Genomic DNA, 24,877 nt, shown 5'->3' with positions numbered 1-24,877 from the left:
CAAAGGATTAATCTCCAAAATTTACAAGCAGCTCATGCAGCTCAGTATCAAAAAAACAAACAACCCAATCCAAAAATGGGCAGAAGACCTAAACAGACATTTCTCCAAAGAAGATATACAGATTGGCAACAAACACATGAAAGAATGATCAACATCATTAATCATTAGAGAAATGCAGATCAAAACTACAATGCAATATCATCTCACACCAGTTAGAATGGCCATCATCAAAAAATCTACAAACAATAAATGCTGGAGAGGGTGTGGAGAAAAGGGAACCCTCTTGCACTGTTGGTGGGAATGTACATTGATACAGCCACTATGGAGAACAGTATGGAGGTTCCTTAAAAAACTAAAAATAGAACTACCATACGACCAAGCAATCCCACTCCTGGGCATATACCCTGAGAAAACCATAATTCATAAAGAGTCATGTACCACAATATTAATTGCAGCTCTATTTACAATAGCCAGGACATGGAAGCAACCTAAGTGTCCATAAACAGATGAATGGATAAAGAAGATGTGGCACATATATACAATGGAATATTACTCAGCCATAACAAGAAATGAAATTGAGTTATTTGTAGTGAGGTGGATGGACCTAGAGTCTGTCATACAGAGTAAAGTAAGTCAGAAAGAGTAAAACAAATACCGTATGCTAACATATATATGGAATCTAAAAAACCAAAAAAAAATGGTCATGAAGAGCCTAGGCGCAAGACAGGAATAAAGACGCAGACCTACTAGAGAATGGACTTGAGGACACGGGGAGGGGGAGGGGTAAGCTGAGACAAAGTGAGAGAGAGGCATGGACATATATACACTACCAAACGTAAGGTAGATAGCTAGTGGGAAGCAGTCGCATAGCACAGGGAGTTCAGCTCGGTGCTTTGTGCCCAGCTAGAGGGGTGGGTTAGGGAAGGTAGGAGGGAGGCAGATGCAAGAGGGGAGAGATATGGGGCTATATGTATATGTATAACTGATTCACTTTGTTATAAAGCAGAAACTAACACACCATTGTATAGCAATTATACTCCAATAAAAATGTTAAAAAAATTCTAATCACAATAAAAAAAGGAGGTAGTGAAAATTAAATACAAGTAATAAAAAAAAAAAGATGCATCCAGTGCAAACCAGGGAGACCCCAAGAGCAGTGGTATCTGCAGAGGGGCATGTCATCGCTACCCAAGAGCAGCATGGTCCCGGGGTTATATGGAGGCCCAACAATGCCCGCAAAGACCCAGACTCACCCACGTTTCTGCTCAGCCTTCCTTAGCGTACTGGCTTTTTGTTCATTGTGTGTTATCACATGATCAAAAGATGGCTGCTGAGGCTCCAAACATCACATCCGCTCGCAACCATGTTCCAGAGGGGAAGAAGAGGATGGGGAGACTCAAGGGAATGCTTCCACTTTCTGTCCTGAAGCTCTCTGGCATATATCCCTGTCTAAGCCTGTTCGGGCTGCTATAACAAAGTATCATAGACTGGGGGGCTTATAACTACAGAAATTTCTTTCTCACATTTCTGAAGGCTGAAAGTCTGAGATCAGGGTCCCAACACGATCAGGTTCTGATGAGAGCCCTTTTCCGGTTGCAGATGGCCAACTTCTTATTATATCCTCACGTGGTGGAAAGAGGGAGAGAGAGCTCTCTGGGGTCCCTTTTATAAGGACACTCATCCCATTCATGGGGGCTCCACCCTCATGACCTAATCACCTCCCAAAGACCCCCACGTCCTAATACCATCAAGGGTATTAGGTTAGGGTTTCAACACATGAATTTGAGGGGTTCACAAACATTCGGTCCATAGCGATCCCCTATTCTCACTGACTTTGTCATTGGGCTGGTCACCACCATCTGTGAGGAAGGCTGGGGAAGTGCCTGGCAAAGGGGATTAAGATAACCATGCCTTGTTTACACTGGGGCTGCTGAGGGACTGGGTACCAGAGTGTCTGCCCACCACTCCCACAGCATCAGAGCTCTGCTAGCAGGGAACACAGCTGGTTGGAAGAGAGGAATGGCTGTCGGGTCGCCAACGAGCAGGGCTGTCACATGTATCACATGTTGGTAAGCGTGAGTTTCCGTGGGGCTCAGTATAGTGAAGATGGCAGGAGAGGAGGCTGGCCAGACAAGAATTTGAATAGAAAGATTAGGGTCTGGGGCTTTAAACTAAGAGCAGCCCATCCAAGAGCTGTGGACATGAGGTTGGTTCGTGTTTTAGAACTAGAACTCTGCCAGCAGCGAGCACTACCTGGGGGGACAGAGATACCCCAAGGATGGTCGTGTCATTGTCACTTTCCGTCTGGGCAAGTCTGTGGGTCCCTGAGAGTAGGGGCGGCATTCACGTCACCGTCCTTAGTGCCTTCCACAGCGCTGCTCCTACCGAAAAGGATGGCTGACTGAGTGAATGAATGAATGAGTGAGTGAGTGAAATTCACAGCCTCTCCTAGCATCAGCTCCCTCCTCTCTATCCTGGGATCAATAATAGCAGTTCTTGTCTCGCAGGGCTGCTGGGAGAATCAGATGAGCTGATGGCTGCCACAGTGCTTAACAAACGGGAAGGCAGTGGGCAGAGAGGGGGAGGCAGATAGGGAATGTGGGTCGCCTCGAACCCACACGATGCCAAGCACAGGCCCCCGCCTGCTGGCACCACTCACCGCCTGACCACACGGAACTGCCTGGAGGGGCCTGAATGGCCGTCCGGGATTTTCAGAAAAGAAAGCAAGGCGACGCCCAGTGGGTCCTGCCAAAGACAGTGATGGGAGAGTGATGAAGATAAACAGCTGTCTGTCTCTGGTAACGCAATTAGGAGCTAAAATATTAAACGCTTTACGGCAGGACATATATCTCCCACGTAAGGAGCTGCCTCTTGCAAAAGCAAGCATTGCCCAGGCGGGAGGCAGGCAGGCAGGCCCACATCTCAGACCCAGCAGCCTCTGAAAAGGGCAACGACTTCACATTCCATCATCATTTGGGGAGCTCCTCTTACTTCCTCATCACCATCATTGCAGTTACCGTTTACTAAGTGACTACTGTGTGCCTGGAGCACTGTCAGAGACTAGCTTGTAGGCTGAACCACTTTTTCTTTTCAAGGGAAAAATGGCCAGTGGGGTAAGGGAGATATGCAGAAACCAAACTCAAAGATATTAAGTAACTTGCCTACCGTCAGCCACCTCGCGAGAGGCAAAGCTCCTTGGCAAGTACTGTCCTTTGCAGGAAGCCAGCACAGAAGCTGGAGATGGAGTGACTTAGTAAGTGGGGAGGGTGAGATTTGGCTTGTCCTGGGATGTCCCACAGAGCAGGTGCCCTGCTGTGCCCCTGGCTTCCCAGGTGCTGGGATAGATGGACGTGAGACTGATTTGGATGTGAAACACACAGATTTCCTGGTTGTCTGTGTCTCAGGGAAAGGTCTGTCTCGCCACCTCTTTGCTTTGATGGTGAATGACTGATTACTCTAATGGGCTTTGAGTTGACACAGATTTGTGGTAAGAATGGTGGAATTTCAGGCATCAGCAAAGAGTCAGGGCACCTCATAGCACTTCTGAAAGCATACTTCTTAGGCAGCCAAACACTTCTGGGCACGTGTTTTCAGAGCCCTGTCTATGTCTAAATCAGGGTCACTGCTGATTCTCGTTGGGAGGTTCAGGAGGAAAATCATGCAGCCCTCACATGAGGTTAGAGGATGTTTGCCAAAGTCCATTTGCATTCATCATCTCATTTTCTTCTCAAAAGAACCTTGTGAGAGAAATGCAGTTTCAACCCATTTTATAGATATGGAAACTGAGGCCATAGGCTTTTAAAATGGCATGTGTGGCCCAAGAGACAGAACGCATGTTTGCTGAGCACTTGCTATGCACTAAGCTTTGGCTGTAAGAAACAGAAGGATGGGTGTGTGCAAAGGCCCTGAGGTAGGAAGGACCTGCCATGTTTCTGGAGCTGAGAAGTGGCCAGTGTGTCTGTGGGAAGGTGAGCAAGGCCCCCCTACACTTGCAAGGGCCCCTAGGTTGTGCTGTGCCTTCTGGTGGGTATCTAACTTTGGTCTAGAGCCCTCTCCATGCATCCGGAGGACGTGGTCAGCCCCGGCTTTGAGCAGCAGCCCCATCTTGCTGCTAGGAAGCCCCCCTCTCTGCCTGCCCCCCTCATCTGTCAGAATCCCCCAGTGTGCACAGAGCCCCACCACTGTGGCCCCGTGCTCCCTGCCGGGTGTGGTCCCTTCACCTCTCCTGGCCCCCCTCCTTGTGTCTGCCTCCATCTCTAACTGGCAGCATTCCTAGAAGCCAGTGGGTGGGTGCTGAGGGGCCAGCCGAGGGAGGGCTGTGCAGGTTTCCACGAGCGTTACATCTGGAGAGGGAGACCGGAATGTTTGTGTCTGAAATTTAGCTAATATCCCAGGAATTTCTCCTGGCGTTTCAGAGGGTTCCTAGGGGGACTGCAAAGCTGGGATGTCTGGGTTCTGGGGGCGGGCTGGCCTTGCTCAAAGCCTCTTTGTCTACATGGCTATGCCTGTGTCGATCTGGCTCTGCATCTGTGTGGCTTTGTGTGTGTCTCTTTCTGTTTAGAGTGGATGTGTGCATCTCTGTGCATGCCAGTGTGTGTCTGGGTGTGGATGTGTGTCTGTGTGTGCCTGTGTATGTGTGTTGTATCTGTGTGTGTCTCTGTGTGGGTCAGTGTGTGTGTATCTGAGACACACACACTGTCGGCGTCACAGTGTCTCTCGGTTTCTTGGTGTGTTGGTGGGTCACCACAGGCCTGCCTATGTACCCGTCCCTCTCTGAGCTTTGCCTCTGCAAAGAGGTAACTCTCTCTGGGACTCTGGACTTCTGCTTTTGTCTCTCCCTCACCACCCTTGGGCTGGGGTTGGACCTTGCCCTCCCTGTGAGTAGCGAGTGGACAGTAGGGAGAAAAGAGAAAGAGTAAGTAAGAGGCAGGGGTGGGAGGGAAGGAGAGAGTCAGAGAAACAGGCTCCTCTGTGAGTCTGTGTGGGTCTGAGTGTGTCTGTGTGTGCACACATGTGTGTATGCATGTGTGTGTGCATGGCTGCCTGGCCGGGAAAGCGTCCTCGCAGGCCAAGCCTTGCTTTCAGCACCACCACAAAGAGACCTGAGATGCCCTCAAGCTACATTTTGGTTCTCTGGACTCTGCAGCCGGAGCCATGACCCACCCTCCTGCCCTCGCCCCTCCACGCATTTGGTCACAAGGCATTTCAGCATACATTCTCCAGCTGAGTCAGCCTCTCCCCTCGGCCCCCGCAATACCTTTGCCTCTCCCCCCATAGCCCACTGCTCTGCCCTGCACCCCCCCCCCCCCACCAAGTCCTGTACACAGCCACGGCCACATCACACTCCCTGGAGCATCTCACGGCTCCCTGCTCAAAGACCATGCAGACACCGCCACTGAATGGTCAAACTTCATGGAACCAAACCTACCGCTTCTGCCAGGAAGTCTCCCTGGACACCCCAGCCCGGGGAGAAGCCTCTTCCACCTGATCCCCTTGCATTTTGCCTGCATGCCTCTGTGACTGTCACCCTTTGGGCTCCAGGTGTCCACCTCACCGACCCCTGTAGACAGGAAGGGACAGGGCAGGATTCAGCTCTGGTTTCCCACCACGTGGTCCACTGCCTGGAACTCAGTAATCTCCACTATACCGGTCCCTGGACCAGTAGATCACTCCCAGGGCCTTCTAAGGTAGATAAAGAAGCTGGGGGACTTGATTTTCCACAGTCCCCTGACAGCCACTGTGTTCTGTGTCTCCTTTAATGTATCACCACCTCCCAGAAACACAGCACTCCAATGCCCACCTCCAAACTCCTAAGTGGGCCGAGGCACCCTGGCTCCTCAAATGCGCTCAGCATCCTTAAAGCCCAGGTGCAGGCCGCCTCCCAGCAACGTTGCTCACAACCTGGCTTGCTGGCCTCGCAGCCCCCCAGAGCCTCCACTGAACAGTGAGGCACCCCTCAGGGCCCTCCCACTCCATCAGGGGACCTCATCACCCCACCACTCTGAAAACATCTCAAACACATGGGTAGTCTCTTTATCTTAAATTTTTTATTTTTCATGGGGTGTATTCGTCGCCTAGGGCTGTGGTAACAAATTACCACAGATTGGGTGGCTTAAGCAGAAATGTATTCTCATATGGTTCCAAAAGCCAGAAGTCTAAAACGAAGGTACCGGTGGGGCCTCAGTTCTCCCCGAGGCTCCAGGGAGACCCCTTCCTTGCCTCTTCCAGATTCTGGTGGTCACTAGCAATCCTTGACGTCAAGTTCCTGGGCTTGCAGACGCATCACTCCAATCTCTGCCTCTATCCTCACCAGGCTTTCTCCCTGGGGCTCTCTGTGTCTCAGATCTCTAGCTCCTTATAAGGATACCAGTCAGTGGATTTAGGGCCCACCCTAAATCCAGATGATCTCATCTCAAGATTCTTAACTTAATTACCTCTGCAAAGGCCCTATTCCCAAATAAGGGAATATTCCACATTCACAGGTACTGGGGGTTAGGACTTGGGCATATCTTTTGGGGAGACACAATTCCACCCACTTCATGGAGTTATCATGCTAGAAACTCAAAAATACCTCTTTGGCCTAAACAGCTGATGATAACAAGTAACAGAGACTGCAGGGTTGTCTGGGTTGGAGGTGACCTAACGCACTTGGTGATAGATGCCCTACATGATCTGCATGTCGGCTGAAACATCTGCAGGGACAGGTAGCACATCGCCCGCTGGGCACGCCAGCTGGCGAGAGAGGCTGGGTGACTGGTGAGGCTGTCAGGGAGCCCCGGAAGGAAGGATGGTCACGCACTCAAGACTCCTCCCCCTTTCCTGAATACGTGCGGCTCCTGCGCTTTTTGACATCAAATCAAAGAGTGGATCCTGGCAAAACGAAGAAGAATAACTCAGGGGGTAAAAGGCAGCAAGTGCTTCCAGGCCTTCGGAAGCAAGGCTCTCCCCAGGACGTGACCGTGAGCAGTGCGGTGGCAGAGTCCTGCTTGCAGATCTCTGTGCTAATCCACGCTTACAGAACGGCCCTGAGGGAGGCCAGCCTTCAGGGCTCTCTGGGCGTCACCTATGTGGTGGAATCACCAATGCTGTGGCCCTACATGTCTCAAGGTCACTGCAAGGCCCATGTAACCTATGGACCCGAGCCACTGTGTGCCTGTGAAGGCCAAGGCTATGCTCATGGTGAGGGAAATTGCAGCATCTGGGGCCCAGCAGGAGCACAGCAGGCAGCTTGCTTCTATGAGCTCCTTAACCCCCAGGAGCTCTGAAAGGCGGGAGGACAGGCAGGCTCGTGGCATTATTGTGCACCTACTACGTGCCAGGCATTCTGCGAGGCCATGGCCTGCAGGATCTCATTTAACTCTGCCGAGCGTTCTGCCCGGCACAGGGGTTAGGAAACGCATGTCTTTTTACAAGAGGAAAGTGGAGCATAAAAACTGACCAAGGTCATGTCACCAGAAGACTTTTGAGTGTCTACAAAGAAGTCACCAAAAAGTGGCTTGAGGTGAGAGCCAGTGTGATGAGGGTCAGGTTTAGAAGCTCAAGTTCATTCTGAGACCTGGATAGACGTTCTGGAGCCAAAAATAAATAAATAAGCCACTGATTTCCCTGGAGGGGACTCAGGCCACCTTACATTATTTCATTGGCTCAGGAGCCATAACAGCTGCATTTTATCATTCCTCAGAAATCCATAAAAGGGTTGGAAAATGCTGGTGCTTGTGGGGAAAATGGATGAGCATTTCAATTTAATTGTGGCCCACTGCTCTGTGACGGGGCCTTGAGATATCACTTATGGGGCCTTGGGGTCCCAGGTAGAGCAGTGGCGAGAAATGTTTCACCTCCGGGGCTCCAGTCCTCATGAGTGATCTCTTCTGCCCAGCCTTTGGCCCCAGGCCCACCCTGACCACACCTTCCTCTGGCTTCCTGCCCCAGCCAGGGAGCTCCTTGCAGGAGGCTGAGTTCTCCCAGCCATCCCGGGCCTGCCAATGGTCACTCCTGCAGGAGCTGTCCCTTCCCTCCCAATAAGGGCCTTGCTGGGTATTCCCAACTCATCCTTCTTAGCTAGAACAACCAGGCTGAGCTTCAAACTTCAAGGTTAGGCCTTGGCCTGGCCTCAGGTACTAACTGTGAATCGCACAACGCCCAAGTCGTCGAGCGTGCAAGAGACTCGGGAACTCACGAGAGCTTCATTGTGCTACAACCTCCATGAGCATGTGAATCACCCGGGGCCCTGGAAAAGCACAGATTTGGATCCAGGGGCCTGAGATTCAGCCCTTCCAGCCGGGCTCCCGATGCCGACCTTGAGTCGCAAGGCTCTTGGTCATAGATTAGGTGAACTGAGGCCCAGAAAGGGGCAGAGTTGCCTGAGGTTGCACCATGAACGAGAGGGGCTGAGAGGGACCCCACCTGCTGTTCTGCCCCCTGTTCCAGGGTTCACACTCTCAAATGCCTCAGGGATTGCAAAAGCAGAGAGACAGGTGCCAGCACTCCTCTCTAGGGCTGCCTGCCTTGCACACTTCATGCGGCAGGGACCCAGCCTTCCTGCTCCCAAATGCTGGGGCCAGAGCGGGTCACTTCCAGTCCCAGCCCCGTTCAGGAGAGGGGTCCAAGGCAGCAGACGGTGCTCTCTGAAAGGCAGCCTGGAGAGCGTGGGCATGATGATCTGGCCAACTTGGGTACCAACGCCAGCTCCACGCACTCTTGACTGTAGCCTCTCCCAGTCTCAGTTTCCTTACATGTAAAGTGGAGATATTAATGGTACAGACCCCACAGAGATGTTGTGCTCACGGAATGAGATGCAGGGGCCAGTCCCTGGTCCAGGGCAGTGGCTCAGCCAGGTGGGGCCCTCTCCTGGTGCCTGTCCTCCTGATACTGCTCTAGACACCCTGCCCACTGCCAGGAACCCTTAGGTGCTGCTGCCACTGCCCACGGTCCATTTGGTACTAAGAGCCCTTTACCCTGGCTGGGTCTCCTTTCCTACCTTCTCCTTTTTACTTAAGCTCTGGCTTTTCCAGCAGACATCTGGCTCCAGAGCAGCAGCTTCTCAGCAGACCATGTAAGGATGGAAGCTCAGATTCGAGCTTCACTAGACTGGAAGTGGCTTCCTGGGCCACTATGGCCGGAGAGGAGCTCTGAGACAAGTCCACATCCGGGGGAAGAAAGTGCTGTGATCAGTTAGCGATGTCTGCCCTGGGTTCAGAAGTGGGGAGTGATGGCGTGAGTGCACGCCACCCCTTGCGGAGCAGACGTGCTTTTCAGGCAGCTCTTCACCGTCCACTTTCTTATTCAATGACTGCTCAAAGGCACACTGTGACGTCACCGGTGGTACCCCCATATGGTAGGTGAGAGAATCTGAGACATAGGGAGGTGATGTGACTCGCCCAGAGTCCCCAGCAAGCACCGAACGTAGGACTAGAGCCCAGTTGTGCCTGAGCGCCCTTCTCATGTTTCGCCTGCTGGCCTCATTTCTCCCCATCCTAGAATGACCAAGGTCTGGGGTCAGGGGGATATAGGTTGGCAGTCCCAGACTTGCCCCAGCGCAATGTTTGGGGCCTCTCTAAGCCTGTGCAAACATATCTCAGCGAGAACACAGGCTTTGACATCTCCAGACCAGCCTGCCTCTCCCTCGGAAGTGCCTCTCCATTTCCAGGCCTGTCTTCCCATCTATGTAGTGTGGAGAGTGGTGCTTCCTCCAGAATGAATGGCCAGGTGGAGAACGGGCCTGAAGGGCTGGCTTCCCAGGAGATAGCTCGCAGCTCTCCCCTCTCTCCTGTTCTTCCCTTCCCCTGTCCAGCAGAGCTGACCCCTGCCAGCTCTCAGAGAAGGACCTCTGACCCCTCTCCAGCCTCCCCCATAGCCGTGACTCAGTTACAGGCCTGTAAACAGCCCCAGGAGCAGCGTCCTGGTGGCCTGCAGAAGGGGAGGCAAACAGGAACCTCCCACAGGCCTACCCCCACCCCCTTGGGATGCTGCCAAGGCCGCCACCAGCAGGAAAACATTTCTGCCCCTCAGGCCACCCAGCGAGGCCAGGCTGGGCCTCTCTGCCGTTGTGCGCCAGGGTCCGGGGTCAGCGCCCTCTCCTGCATGCCCAGTGAGAAACCGCAGCTTCTGCCTGGTAAGCCACGGTTGCTGGTGGCGCCTGCCCTGCGCCCCATCACCTGGCGGGAGAGAGTGGGATGAGAGAACGTCTGGACCGGGATCCGGCCATGGTGAAAGAAAAGCTCTTTGCACATGTGGCTGAGCCTGCACTTATTTATTTATTTTTGTTTGCGGCTCTCAGCCCGGCTCGGCAAACCGGGTCGTGACAGGGAGAAACTCAATTCTCTCCTGCAGCCTGACTTCCCAGGAGAAGGCCCCAGCGTTACAGTTCTTGGGGTTCCCAGCAAAGAATAGCACTCCGGTTAGAAGCTCGTGAGGACCGGGAAAGGCGATAAACCACCCAAGAACACGAGGGTATTTTGGGGGGTGGGGGAGGAAGTGAGGGGGTTCTAGGAACAAGGTTGAGATGAGCATTAAAAACTAGAGCATTAATTTAGCCCCTACTGTGTCCTAGGTATTCTGCTGAAGATTTCATCTCAGCTCTTTTATCCTGAAAATGATCAATTTGAGTCAGTGTTTTCAATCCCGTCTGAGAGCTCTTAAACACCACCAGTAGTTCTGATTTATTTTGAGGGGGTGGGTATTTTTGAAAGCCCTGCAGAGCCTTCTAACATGCAGCCTGGGGTGAGAACTGTAGCCCAAGGCAGTGCTTCTCAAACTTCAACCTTCCTGGGAATGAATCTCATGGATCTTGTTGAAACACAGATTCCATTTCAGCAGCGCCGGGGCAGGGCTGAGTGTCTGTATTTCTGTCCAGCTCCAGGGGACGCTTGAGCTTCTGGTCTTTGGACCACACTTTGAGTAGCAAGTGTGCAGCCTGTCAACTGCACAGCAAGACTCTCACTAGTTCATCGCTGGATCCCAAGCAGCACTAACAGCACTGGGACAGAGTAGACGCAGAATAAATATTTGTCAAAGGCAGAAAGAAACGAACAAGCCCTGAAGGCGTGTGTTGCATGGTTGCCATTCTATGCACAAGAAACTTGAGGTCGATGCAAGGCCATAAGGAAAGTAGGCTCGGAGAGGGGCTGACTTGCGTGTGAGGTTGCCAGCTGAGTGACCAGGGGCTCTGGGGCTCAGGGATGACAGTGGGCAAGGAAGGGCTCAGGCTCTGGGATTTGACTGCCTGAGTCCAGATCACGCCTCCAGCTTCCACTAGGCGACTGGACCCGGGAGATGGGCCCACAAGCCGGGTTACGGTGCATGCAAGGTTTATTGTCTCATTCACTCCGTTTGTCATCTGAAGGGTGGGAGAAATCGCATTTGTAATTCCAAAGAGTTATTTTGAGGATTAAATGAGATGACTCAGACTGGATATTAGATGATATTAAGAATGGTTGTTTACTTTTTTTGGTGTGATAATAGTTTTTGCTTTCTTTTTTTAAATTTTGTATCCTGTAGCAATACATACTGCCGTATTTACAGGTGAAAGGATACAATGGCTAGGATTTGCTTTAGACATTCCAGCAGAGAGGGAGGGAGATGACAGAAAAGGAGGAGGAGGAAGAGGAGGAGAAGATAAAAGTTAGAAGGGATGGGGCTTCCCTGGTGGCGCAGTGGTTGAGTCCGCCTGCCGATGCAGGGGACACGGGTCCGTGCCCCGGTCTGGGAAAAAAAATGTTAGAAGGGATGGATAAAAAAAGAATGACAAACATCAATCATTTTTTTAATATAAATTTATTTATTTATGGCTGTGTTGGGTCTTCATTGCTGTGCGTGGGTTTTCTCTAGTTGGGGTGAGTGGGAGCTACTCTTCAATGCTGTGCGCGGCCTTCTCATTGTGGTGGCTTCTCTCGTTGCAGAGCATGGGCTCTAGGTGTGCGGGCTTCAGTAGTTGTGGCTTGCGGGCTCAGTAGTTGTGGTGCATGGGTTTAGTTGCTCTGCGGCATGTGGGATGTTCCCAGACCAGGGCTCGAACCTGTGTCCCCTGCATTGGCAGGCAGGTTCTTAACCACTGCACCACCAGGGAAGTCCCAACATCAATCACTTTTGAAGCTGGGTGATGGGCCCCAGGGGGTTCGTGACTGTCCTGTCTTTGTCTATCCTTGAACATTTCCACAATCAAAGGTTCACAATGATAAATCAGAAAGCGATGAAGCAGGTAACATGCCTGGCTTGGCTCCCGATTCATAGTAAGTGCTCAGCGAACGTCAGCTCCTGTTCCTTCAAGATAAGCCAGGCTCTGGCCGTGAAGGAGATGCTCAGGGGCCAACCAGGTGTGTCCCCCAACCATGAGTGATGTGCCCAGGGTCCCACTGTCGGTAGGAGCAATGCAGAGATTTGAAACCAGGCTTCCGGAGTGCTCATCCCACAGGACCACGAGGCTGGAGGAGCAGAGTTGGTTTGCCTTCTAGAACAATCAGCAGTAGGGGTGGTGCTAAAAATAATAACCACTATTGAGGACGGACTATGCCAGGCCTTTTGTGGATGTTACATTATTTAATCGGCGTCCCCCCACCCAAACCCTATGAGGCAGAGGTCGTCCTTCCCACTTCCAAAATGACTCAGATCGCTGAAGTGCCTGGGCTGGGGACACACTGTCTGCTGCTGGACATCCCCGTTCCACAGGGGGCAGCCGCTCTGCCCACCCATTCCCTCCTCCGCATTATTTAATGTCTGGCCTGCTTTGGTTCAGGGCTCTGAGGCTGGTCTCAGCTCCTGGGGGTATGTCCTGCCTGCCCTGCTCTGACCCACCCCCAGTGCCTGCACACCCAGTGTGGACACACGGTCAATGGCTCTTGCCTGCCCGCTGGGCTCTGCCAAGGGTGCTCAGGCGCTCTGAGGGGACAGCCCCCCCGCCCTCCCCTCCCTGTCTGAACCCAGCAGGGTGGGATTTCTGTCCCTGGCCTGGCTGTTACAGGAACGCGGCCGCCTGCTCCCCTGGGCGGCACACCAAGTCCTGCTGCCCCACCATGAATGGCAGCCATTCTCCAACCCAACTCCAGCCTGCCACCTCCCCGCAGCCTGGGAAGGGAGACCTAGCCTTCCCCAGGCCTGTAAACGCCAAGCCACACACGCAGCAGGGCCCCAGCAGCCAATAAATCTTGGTCCCAGGGTTCTCTTAAAGAGGCAGAGCCAGGACAGACACCAGCCAGGCCCTAGGTAGCTGCGGCGACATTGTGTAACCAGCACTCCGCCCGGCCCCTCCACTGCCCGCCCCACATGAAGAGAGACAAATCACACATTTAGCAGGCATTCCCCGTGAGCTTTTGCTCTTGCTTATAACACCTAACTTTTCTTTCCTCTTTTTTTCCCCCTCTGCTTCTCACCCTGGGGATAGGAGAACAAGGAGACCCACTGGTGGGAATGAGCACACGATTCATTTTCTGGAAGATGAGCCCCTGGGCTCATGGCCGGAGTGGAGTGGGGAGGCAGAGGTCTCTGGGCTTTGCACCCAGGCAAGCCTCAGGGCCGCCGAGGGAACAGTTGGGGTCAGATGGGGAGCAAGCCCAGCCCAGACGCATGTTCTCTGGAAGCAGAGTCTGTCCCGATTAGGCATGGTGGCCTCTGGGAGGACTCTGAGGCCCACAGAGCTGGGAGAAGAGAGCCTTAGGGATGACATTCTTTCATTCCACCCCAGGGAAGAGCCAGGTCCCTCACCGGGGGGTCCACGGCAGAGCCATGGTTAGACTCTTCTCCATTAGAGGTGTTTTGATTTGTTTGTTCTTTGAATATGGACGTACCCTCACGTGAGGAGTCTTAAATTGCATTCTCCTAGAAATAGTGTGTCCAGTTATTTCCGGAATCAAATTCCCACATGTTCACAAACCCACCAGACAAACTACACGGCACCCCTACAGTGTGCGTCCTGACAACCTCCTGGTGCCGTTAAGTGTCAGGTGCTGGGGGAGACGTGGCTCCCGCCCTAAGGAAGCACACAATTTGGTTGCAAGTCGAGGACTCTCCTGCCAGCTCCAACCCAGTGCCCTTTGATCACCCATACCGAGCACCCCGGATAGACCTTCACTGTTACCCACGATCAAAATCAGAAGAAAGAAGGGTTGGGTGAGAGAGCGAGGGCACAGAAGGCTTCCCTTCCCGAGGGGAGGAATGTGGGCCAGGTGGGAGGATGGGATCAATTGGATTCCAAGTGTAAGAGCTGGAGGGCAAGCAGGCTGGGCACACGGGCTCCTGTGCAGCACAGCAGAAGGAAAGACCCAGGTGCATGCATTCTAGGGAAAGTGTGTGAGAAGACTGCGCCAGAAAGGGAAGAAGTGACGCTTGAGGTCGCCTGGTTCCAGACCACTTTCCAACCTTTGAATCCATCAAGAAACGGTGCCCTCTGCAACTACCTCTGAATCCCAAACTCTTATTTCACAGATGAGCAAGCCGAGGCCACAGTGGAGAAGGTAACTGCCCAAGGTCACCCAGCTAATTGGGGTCAATCCAGATCAGAAGAGGTGCCCCTGAACCTTGCCCTGGCTGTGTGATTTTTATTATCCCCAAGTATGTGGAAATGGGGTGTTTGCTTGTGTTTAGAAGAAATGATTAACTTCTGACATGCTGACCTTGATTACCTGGTTGCCAGAGTGCTAATTAACCACTTGGCTGGTCACCTGGGCCAAAGAGGGCTTGGGAAAGGGCCACAGCCCTCTGCCCCAGGCCAGACCAGCTGCACTGGCTGTCCTCTGCATCCTGGCACCCCAGGAAGTTCCAGCCGGGAAGGCTGAGAGAACTTATATTCCCTGCTTGGAGAGAACAGTCAGGCCCAGAGAGGGAAAGGGATCAACCTGGAAGTCAAATAGCTGAGGAAGACGGGCACAGATGCCCCCAGACAACGAGGCATACAGCGCGTTCTTGAGGACCGGAGAAACGATCCATCCACCAATCAGCACTGGCTCTGCCCAGCCTGGCCCCAGCCTGGTGTGGCGGGGAGGGGTTGGCGGGCACAGGAAGCTGTAGACGCACTGAGGACTCACCATCCCAGGCTCCAGCAGTGGATTTTATGCCTGATCCTTTTCATTGCTCTCTACAGCCCTGTGAGACAGGCATCGTCGTGCCCATTTTATAGATGGGGAAACCAAGGCTCAAAATTATAGAGAAGGATCACACATTTTAAAACTGGCACAGCCAGGGTTCCAACATGGTCAGTCTGACTTGGGAGTTTGTGTTTCCTCTTTCTCCCTCCCCAGGTAGTCCCTGCCACTGAGGGTGAATGTTCCAGCAAGAATGCCCCAAACTCTAAGGACAGGGTGAAGCCCTCTCCTTGCCCCATGCTGTGCACTCTTAGAGATGAGGGTGTGAAGCATCAGGACGCCCGAGGCCTGGGCTGTCAGGTGCACCTCGAGGGTGGGGGGCTCTTTGAGGAGAAGCCGATTGAGGATGGCACAGGGCAACATCTGTCGAGCCACCCTGCCCACCCGTGTGCCCCGAGGCTCAAGGGGAAGGTTGACAATTTGGTTGGAAATTCGTCACTTGTCTGGCGTTGGGCTGTCTCCCAGGTCTCAAGGAGCCAGGGCCCTGCGTTCTGAATCCCTCTGTCCCTCCTCAGACCCGCCCCCCTCACCCTCACCCCGAGTCCTGAAAGTCTGTGATAACATGTAGGGACTGGCTCTGGGGTAGAGAATGGAGCTGGGAGATTTGCCACCAGGATCAAGACCTGCCTTGACACCCAGAGGCCAAGTCAGCTTGGAGAGATCACTGACCCTCTTGGGTCTTGGTGTCCTTATTGATGAAATAGACATAGGTCTCCACTTTGCAGGGCTGCGGAGGAAGTAGTCCAAGCCATAGAAATGGGCTACCCGACCCTCACGCCTATGTATTCGGGAAATCTCAGAACTGATACCTGGTGTCGCTCTGCCTGCTTTGCTAAATTGCCCCCATCTCGGGCAGCGTCTGCGGCTTACTCCCTCGGGCAGCAGGGGCCTGGCGCACGGCAGGCGCTCGGGCAAGTTCTGGGCAACCACACTGAAGACCACTGAGTTGCACAGCAGCCCCGGGTGCCCTTATCCCTGGATTGCCAGCAGAGCACTGGGCAGGGCTGGGCCACCACACCTCGGTCCTCTGAGGAGGGTCCCCAAGACTGAAAAATTGCAGGAAGTCCCCATCCTGAGTGTCCCCTGCTTGGGCCTCTGCACTGTCACATGGTGAAGGTGACGGGCCTGGAAGAGCCCCCAGAGGCCATCAGACAAGCAGCCGGACATCACACACTCCTGGGGAGTGGCAAGGATGGGGACTCTTTTCAGATTAGTTATAGGAATTGGCACCAGCCATGACAACAATGACAGTGACAATAATCATAGCTCTCATTTACTGAGATCGGACCCGGGACCAGGCACAAACCCTGTTCACGCAGACAGCTTCTAATTCCTATTTCAGGGTCAGAGGGGAGTGCTGGCAGAGCCCCTTTATGTGTGAGTCCCTGAGCCACCATGAGGGTAAGCAGCTCGTCAGGCTCTCACAGCCCACTGCGGACAGCCCTGCAGCCCGGACACCCGGCACCAGCAGGCACTCTGGTCCAGCACGTGGGCCTGACACCTGTGTGAGATTTTGCTCAATAAGTGTATCAGTGACTCGTCACTGCTGCGCACCCTGCTGCCAGTGCACAGGCCCCCGAGGCCCAAGGGCGACATTCCTGAGGCTTTTGAATGGTCTTCAGGGGGCCTGACCCTATGCCCACCCAAGGCCTCCACACGAATGCAGGGCCCGAGGTCCGGCCAGCTCTCAGGGACACAGGTCCTACAGTGGCGGGTAGGGGGGAAGGAAGGCAGAGTCGGGGGATGGACAGGGATGGGACAGGCTTGCTCCTGCTGTCGCCCCTTCCCCTGCCCTGACGGAGGGGAACCAGGTCACTATTGAGCGCCGTTTTCTAAAGGTCTGTGTTTTACAAACTGTGCGGACAGGAAGGCATCCTGTGGAGCTGGGAGGCCGGTGGGCACGGGAGGTGAGCAGAGCGCCTGGGAGAAAGGAAGCCTTGAGAGCGAGTCAGACGTAGGCCGCCTGAAGGGTGGCCTTTGGGTTCTTACGTAAAAAGAAGGGGCCCCAAGACTTTCTCTCTCTCATCCCGTTGCCTTTGTACTTGCTCTTACGGTGAGATGGAAGCATCTGGAAAGGAGAAAACAATGTCTTTTGACATGTAGGAGCCCCGTGTCCAGAGAGTTTTCAGCTGTGACGACAGACCCCTGCCCCCATCCAGGGCCTTGCCACCCCTGACAGACTCTCCTGAATCCACCCGGTGGACCAGGGAGTCCTTGAGCCCACGGTTTCCCAAGCCTCCATCACCCTGCAGGCCCTCTCGTCTCACCCTCACCTTTTACCACCTAGACTCTTATTGGCTGATTCATTTTCATTAGGTCAACTTATTTTTAAGCTTCCACAAGTGCATTTTCAAAGACCATTTCGTATCACTCTCATAAAAGGGAAACGGGTATTTTTCTAAAACATTAAAATAACTCTCTATGAAGATGTATGAAACAGCTTCCTGTGTACCAGCCCAAATCACCTCACTCCCCACGGGATGCTGCTTCATCTCCACGGGATTCTCCCCTGCTCACCCAGCCCTCTGCCGTGTTTGCCACTTCGTGGCTCAGACACCTTCACAACTGGCACCGGCTCACACAGCTTGAGGCCCCACTGTCCCCTTTCAGACCTGCCAATCCTGGGTCAGATCCTCCTGTGTCCTCTGCCCCACTCCACGGGAACGACTTCTGCACCAGCCAAGTTCAGCTGTGGAGGGCACGCTTACCATGTGGGGAGCTCCGGGGCCATAGCCTGTGAGGGATTAGAGGAAGCACCTGGCCACGTATTGCCCACAGCTCCGCACGCCGCCTCACTCTGTCTCTGGGATGCATTCAGGAGTTCATCCCCTACAAACGTTCTCAAGAATCCAGTTTCACCGCTTAGTTCCAACTGAAATGTGTTCTCCCTAAAGCAATTCAAACACTAGCTCCAGAATTTTCTCCACCAACTAGATTACTCCAAGGTAATTCTTGGCCAGCTTTTATTACTTGTTTCTCTTTGAGAAGCAAAATCCTCCAAGTGTCTCTTCCCCCGTTTACCTCCTTCTCTGCCTTCCCCCTGGTCAAGGAGGGTCACCTGTCCTGCTTTCCTGAAGCACCAACACCTGTTGTAAGCCATGCCGCCATCTGATTTCCAATCCCATGGCACTTGGCAAGGGAACATCTGGTGAGTCGCCTGAATGCCTGAGGATGCCCTCGGGTTAGCCGCCTAGCCCCATGTTTTTCCTCCTCCCTAGAGGCAAACACCACTGGTCAGATGCCTGGGGAGAGCGGCCCTACCTTAACAGAGCACCTACTGCGCTCTAGGCACTGAGCTGGGGCTTTCCCACGCTGTTCCACAATTTCCCACAGCAACTGGGTCAGCTAGGCTTTCAAAAGGTGCACGGATCCCTCCCCGTTCCCACCACCTCCTCTGCTCCCTCCTGGTCCAAGCCGTCGTTAAATGGCTCCCCCAGAGTCTGGCAACAGCCCCCTGAGAAGTTTCCCTGCTTCCACCCTTGCCTCCCACACGCTGTGCCCCACCAATTCCTGGTCTACCCAAATGGCATCTTAGTGGCTCCTTCTTTGGACATCTTACCGGAAGTGGTACCCCAACCCAGGCATTTCCTTCTCCCCTGCCCAGATGGAGTTTTCTTCTGAGTACTTCCCGCCTTCTGATTTTAACGTGTATGTTAACTCGTTTATTGTCCATCTTTCCCTCCCAGCCTGCCCCTCACTATTAAAATATCAGCTTCCCAAGGGCAGGGACTATTGCCTCTTTTGTTCTCTGGGGTATTCCTTGCACACAGTGACTGACTGATTCCAGGGGTTCAGGGACTATGCTACCATTTGATTGAGCAGTCTGAGAAACGCTCAGAGAAACTAAGAGTGCTGCCCAAGATCCCCCAGCTGTTAAGTCATAAAGCAGTTACCAACACTCTGGTTTATCTGTCCTCCATACCATGCTGCCTCTTACACCCATGCCAATGGTTCTGCCAACCATGGTTTTGTGTGTTTCAGTCCCTGTGCAAAGCAGTAGAAGCAGTTGCAACCAGATTCCCCCAGGACTTATTGGTCTCCCAGCATCACGGGTTTCCCAGATGAGAGACCCCTTAGTGACAGCAGCTGACAGGGGCCAATAATTCAGTGCCAGTTGCTGGGAAAGTGAGACTTTTTTTTTTTTTTTTGCTCGTTTTGCAGGAAAGGAAAAATGCCATTTGGCCTCAGAAAGATGTTCTTGCTGCCAAACACATGATTTTTGCACATGGTGAGGATGTGTGATTTTTACATATGTATTTTTTTCCTTTTTTCTCTTTTAGTAAAAACAGATTCATCTTTGGCAAGAGGGTGAAAGAAAGCGAGTATAAGAAGATTACTATAGAAAACCGTTACTTTGCTATTACAGAGGCCAAGAGCCAAAAGTTTGGAATCTCCATGGATAAAAGGAAATTTTTTAAAATGCAGGGTTGGGGGGGGGGCGGAAGTGAGGCAAAAGATCACCAGAGTTTATGAAACAAGAGGTAGATTTGGGAGCCGGCTCCCATGTGTCCATTCTAAAGCATCCCGGGTCTTCAAGGGTACTTAGATATTCCTTAACTCTGAGATGGCAAAGGAAGGGCAGAAGTGATGCCACTCCTCTAATCTATACCCAGGGCAGACATTAGTAATCAATCAGCGTTCTTTCTCACCAAGCAGGGATGCAGACTCAAGACTTTAGGAAACCTTTAGGAATTGAGGAGAGTTGGCAGGTAAGATGAAATAAGGTCGCTCTTTTGTCCTAATTAACTCCTTCATTTTACATATGAAGTGACTGAGACACAGAGAGAAGCAGCAGCCTGACAGAGGTTACATGAAATATTCTGCTGCCTCCCAGGGTAAGACTTACTTCACTAAACTCCCCGTTTCCTGGGTGTCTCCCAAGTCCCTTCACAGAGGCGAGAAATTCTGAGGTGCCTGAATACCTAAAAGAGGATTCAGAGCATAAATCTGGGAGCTTAGATTTCCTGCCTCCACAGACTTTCCATCAGAATCTATACAGAATCACGTCAGGACAAAATGGCTGCCAGAAAGAAAGAAACATCTCCATCCCAGCAACACGGCCTTTCACGTGTTTATGAAGATCACTCTTTTTATTTATTTTTTTTAACATCTTTATTGGAATATAATTGCTTTACAATGGCGTGTTAGTTTCTGCTTTATAACAAAGTGAATCAATTATACATACACACATGTCCCCATATCTCTTCCCTCTTGCGTCTCCCTCCCTCCCACCCTCCCTATCCCACCCCTCTAGGTGGTCACAAAGCACCGAGCTGATCTCCCTGTGCTATGCGGCTGCTTCCCACTAGCTATCTATTTTACGTTTGGTAGTGTATATATGTCCATGCCACTTTGTCACAGCTTCCCCTTCCCCTTCCCCATATCCTCAAGTCCATGCTCTAGTAGGTCTGTATCTTTATCACTCTTAAAAGGGAAGAACTGTTAACTAGGAAAGGTCGGCATTCCCACAGGAAATTGTTACCACTCTAGTTTTCCACTAGATTAGCATTTCCAAAGTGCTTTTGGAGAAGCACATTCCCAAGATGTTCTAGAAGATCTTCCACAAGATAACATAAAATAAAAACACAAACAAAATAAAGTGGAAAAGATTTATGGCCAAATATGGAGGAACTAAGCATATCATACCTCTCTTATGGAAACACATTACATCTTCAGATATTAAAGGTGCTGAGAAGTCCTGCAGTAAAGTCCTGTATGTTATATTTTTCCAGATGCATTTGTCTACAGAAATCTGTTTGCATGTAGCATTTATTAAAATGCTGCTGGACCTTCTTTCAAAAACACCAGTTTAACTGCAGCACATTAGAGGGGAAAGAATGCAGGAGTCAGATTTGGAAGAACTAAATTTGAATCCTGGTTACATGACTTTGACATTTTATTCTAAGGCATTTATACTTCAGTTTCTAGGTAATAGAAAATCATCTAGATTAAGTTTAGGTTTTAAAAATATATTTATTTGTTGGAGATAATATAGGTTCATTATAAAGAATTCGGAAAATATAAAAAATGTATAGAAGAAAATTAAAATTACTCATAATTGCATCATCTAGAGATAATCACTGTTAAAAGTTTGATATATTCTTTCAATCTCTTTAGTCTATTAAAAGACTCTGTAGACACATACTTTAAAAAAAAAGCAAAACACATTAAAATGCTCATAGTTTTATATTCTACTATATTTTTTTGGTTTTAACAATAAGAAGTGTGATTAACTAAAATATCCAACAATACTCTCTGCGAATGTGAATTTAAATGATGCTATAGGATTACATCATATGAATATGATCTGAAACCCCTCAGGCCAAATGTTTCAGAAATCAGAATTATTTAGATTTGAGAAAGGTAAGACCTGGTAAAAATGGTATCTTATGAAGCCCCTGCAATGGAACATTAGCAGCAGCCTAGAATCAAATACAGTATCTGAGCAAGAAAACATTTGAAGAATCACATGAAGGGAGATAGATAATGGCTGTGAGAAAACCTCCTTTCAGTTTAGGTCAGATTTTTGCCACCAATGAACTTGCAGCAAACTTAACAAAAATCTGTCAGTTCAAAGAGTTTGGTGGATTTTGGAATTGCACATACTGAATTGTAGGCCTACACTCTGATTGCCAACTGAGCCAAACCTTCATTGTTAACTACTTGGGTTGTTTCTTAATTTTCATTATTATAAGTAAGGCTATTAAAAACATACTTGCCCATACATTTTTTGCACATCCATGGTTACCTCCTCAGAATATATTCCTAGAAATTGAACTGCTGGGTCACAGAGAATTAACGTTTTCAAGGTTCTCAATATATCTGCCAAACTGCTCTCGAGAAAGCTGAACAATTGACACTGCCAGCAGCACTGTGTGAGAGAGGGGCTATTTCCCACCCAGGAGCAACAATGGGTATTATCAGTGTTTGAAGAATGAATTCCAATTTGAAGAGCAAAAATTTCCATCTCTCTCTGAGTCACATTCCCTTCATTACTAGTGATAGTCAACCTTTTTTTTTAATATGTTAACTGAATGATTATATTTCTTTTTAAGTGCCTTTATATTTCCCATGCAGATCTTTTTATTAAGATGTTCATATTTCTCCTCTTGACTTGTAAGAGCCCTAATAGATTATGTATAGTAAAACACTTTGGGTATATGTTGTAATATTTGCCTATTTTTGTCGTTTGACTTAACGTTATTGATGATGTTTTAATGGTTCCCTAAATTTTAAAAGTGAATTATGTAATACGTGTGGAATATGAAACACTAAAAAACACAGAAGAATGTCAAACAAAAGAGCTTCCTCGTTAACTCAGTCACCCAGAAATAGCCACGCTAATATTTTAGCATAGAATGCCTAATATTTTCTGCTTCTTTCAAACAAGGGTATGTCATTTTGTATATGATTTCATATACATATGAAAAGCATATACATATGATTTGCCTTCCCTTATTATTGTGAAGTTTTTTTCCATTTCAACAAATATTCTTCTATGACTCGATTTTTATGATTGTGTAGCACTCCATTGTATCCAGCCATCATTTACTTAAATATTCCCTGGTTTTGAATATTCAGGTTGTTTCCAATATTTATCATTATTTTTAGTGCTGTGTTGAGTACCTTCTTACCACCATCCATTCTCACATCTCTAATTATTTCTTTGTAATGAATTCCTATAATTTCTGGGACAAAGGGCAGGTACATTTTCAATTTTTCATTGTTTTTTTTCCAGTAATTGATATTTATTAAGCAAATTTTAAAAATATAGAGTGATTTTAAAGGAAATAGGAATCATCCTTAATTTTCCCACCCAGAAACAGCTACTATTGAAATAGACTTTCATCTATATCTTTTCATCTGTGCATTATGTTTGTATAAACAGAACAGGGATTGCCTTGGACATACTGTCTTCTAAATGCAATTATTTGCTATATTATAAACATCTTTTCCAGTACAAATGTAATTTAAACCAAAATACTTTTACTGGTCACATAATACTATGCTGTTTGGATGCCCCATAATATAATATATTTAATCAGCCTTTCTTTACAAGGAATTTCGGGGGTTTGTTTTCCATTTCCATACAGTGCTGAAGTTATCTACAGCACTGTAATGAACAATATTCCGGTATCTTTAATTACTTCTTTGGTATACATTCTTCAACATGAAATCAGTGTGTCAATGATGTATACATTTTTTGAGGATTTTTATATATACTGGCGGTTTATGCTGTGGAGTTTGATGTAATTTATGCTCCCTCCCATGTTGTTCAAGACAGTTTCCCAGAAGGCTGACTAGTTTGGGGGTGAGGTTATCTTTTAATTAAAAATATTTGGTGAAACGTGGCATCTTATTGTTGCTTTAATGTGCTTTAAAAAAAACAAACCAGCCACATTAAATATTCTTCCATATATTTACTGACCATGTTTTTTCCTCTTCTGTTAATTACTTATCCCTATTAGCTTATTGGAGTGTTTATCTTATTGTTTTGTAAGCTTTCTTTATAAGTTAAGCTTATTAACACTTTCAATGTGCCATTTTTTTGGATGTATTTTTCCAAGTTTTACACTTGCTTCTGATTTTTAAGATGTCTTTAGCGTATAGCAGCAATCATTTCATATAGTCTAACCTATTGGATTTGTCTCTATAATATCGTCTTTCAAAATCTTCCTTAGAAAGACCCTCCCCAGCCCCATATTTTATAGAGTGACCTACATTTTTTTCTAGTACTTTGTGACTTTATTTTTATATACATATCTTTAATTCACTAGGGGTTTATTTTACTTTATGACTGAGCTAAGCATTGGAGTTAATTTTTTCCAACATCATTTATTGAATAATCTATCCTTCCCACAAGGATTTGAGATGTCTCCATTATCACATACTAAATATTTATACATACTCCCTTCTGTCCCTGGGCTTGTGGTTCTGTCCCATCGATCTCTCTGTCTATTCTGGGGCTGAGGGGTGAGAGATTTCTGGGGTAGAACAGGCAGGACTTGATAACTGATTAGACATAGGGGGAGTCAAAGATGACTTCAAAGTTTGAGACTAAATAACTGGATGGATAGTGGTACCATTAATCAAGAAAATGGAGGTGGGGGGAGGGATTGCTCTATCCTGAATCTCGCCTCTCTTCAATCCATCACTCACATTTCAGGCAGAATAAAAATTTTAATACATATTTATTTAATATATTGGAAAAATAATGCATGCACATGGTAAAAAATATTCCATCAGTACAAAATGTTTGCAGTTTAAAGCAAGTCTCCCTCACAACTCCTACTCCCAATTCTCCTCCATAGAAGCAGCACTGTTAATCGTTTTTTGTGTATTTTTATAGACTTGTTTTAGTTGTATACAAGCATAGATAGATAGATGCCTTCACGCGTGCACCTTTACACACATCTTTCAAACAAATAAAACCGTCCTATAGACACCATACAGCACCTTGATTATTTTAACCTTAACAATTTATCTTGGAAATGGTACCGTATGAGCACATATAGATCCACCTTGTTGTTTTAATAGCTATTTGAGGTTCCACTGAATGATGTACCATCACTTTTTACCCGACTTCTGTAGAGGAACATTTTGGGAATTTGTTCCAATTAATTTTTCTTCTTAAGCACAGAGCTGACCGTGTTTCTCTTCTGTTTAAAATTCTCCCTGGCTCCTCACTACTCACCAAAAGCCCTGGTTCTGACTAGTGGAGTCTTCACACATAGCCACCCTTCCCTCTGAATGTCATCTCAAGCCATTTCTCAGCTTGGCCCTCTGACCCACCACCTCAGACTTCT

The sequence above is a fragment of the Delphinus delphis genome, chromosome 16, assembly GCF_949987515.2.
Source record: "Delphinus delphis chromosome 16, mDelDel1.2, whole genome shotgun sequence".
Lineage (NCBI taxonomy): Eukaryota > Metazoa > Chordata > Mammalia > Artiodactyla > Delphinidae > Delphinus > Delphinus delphis.
This window is presented reverse-complemented; position numbering follows the sequence as displayed.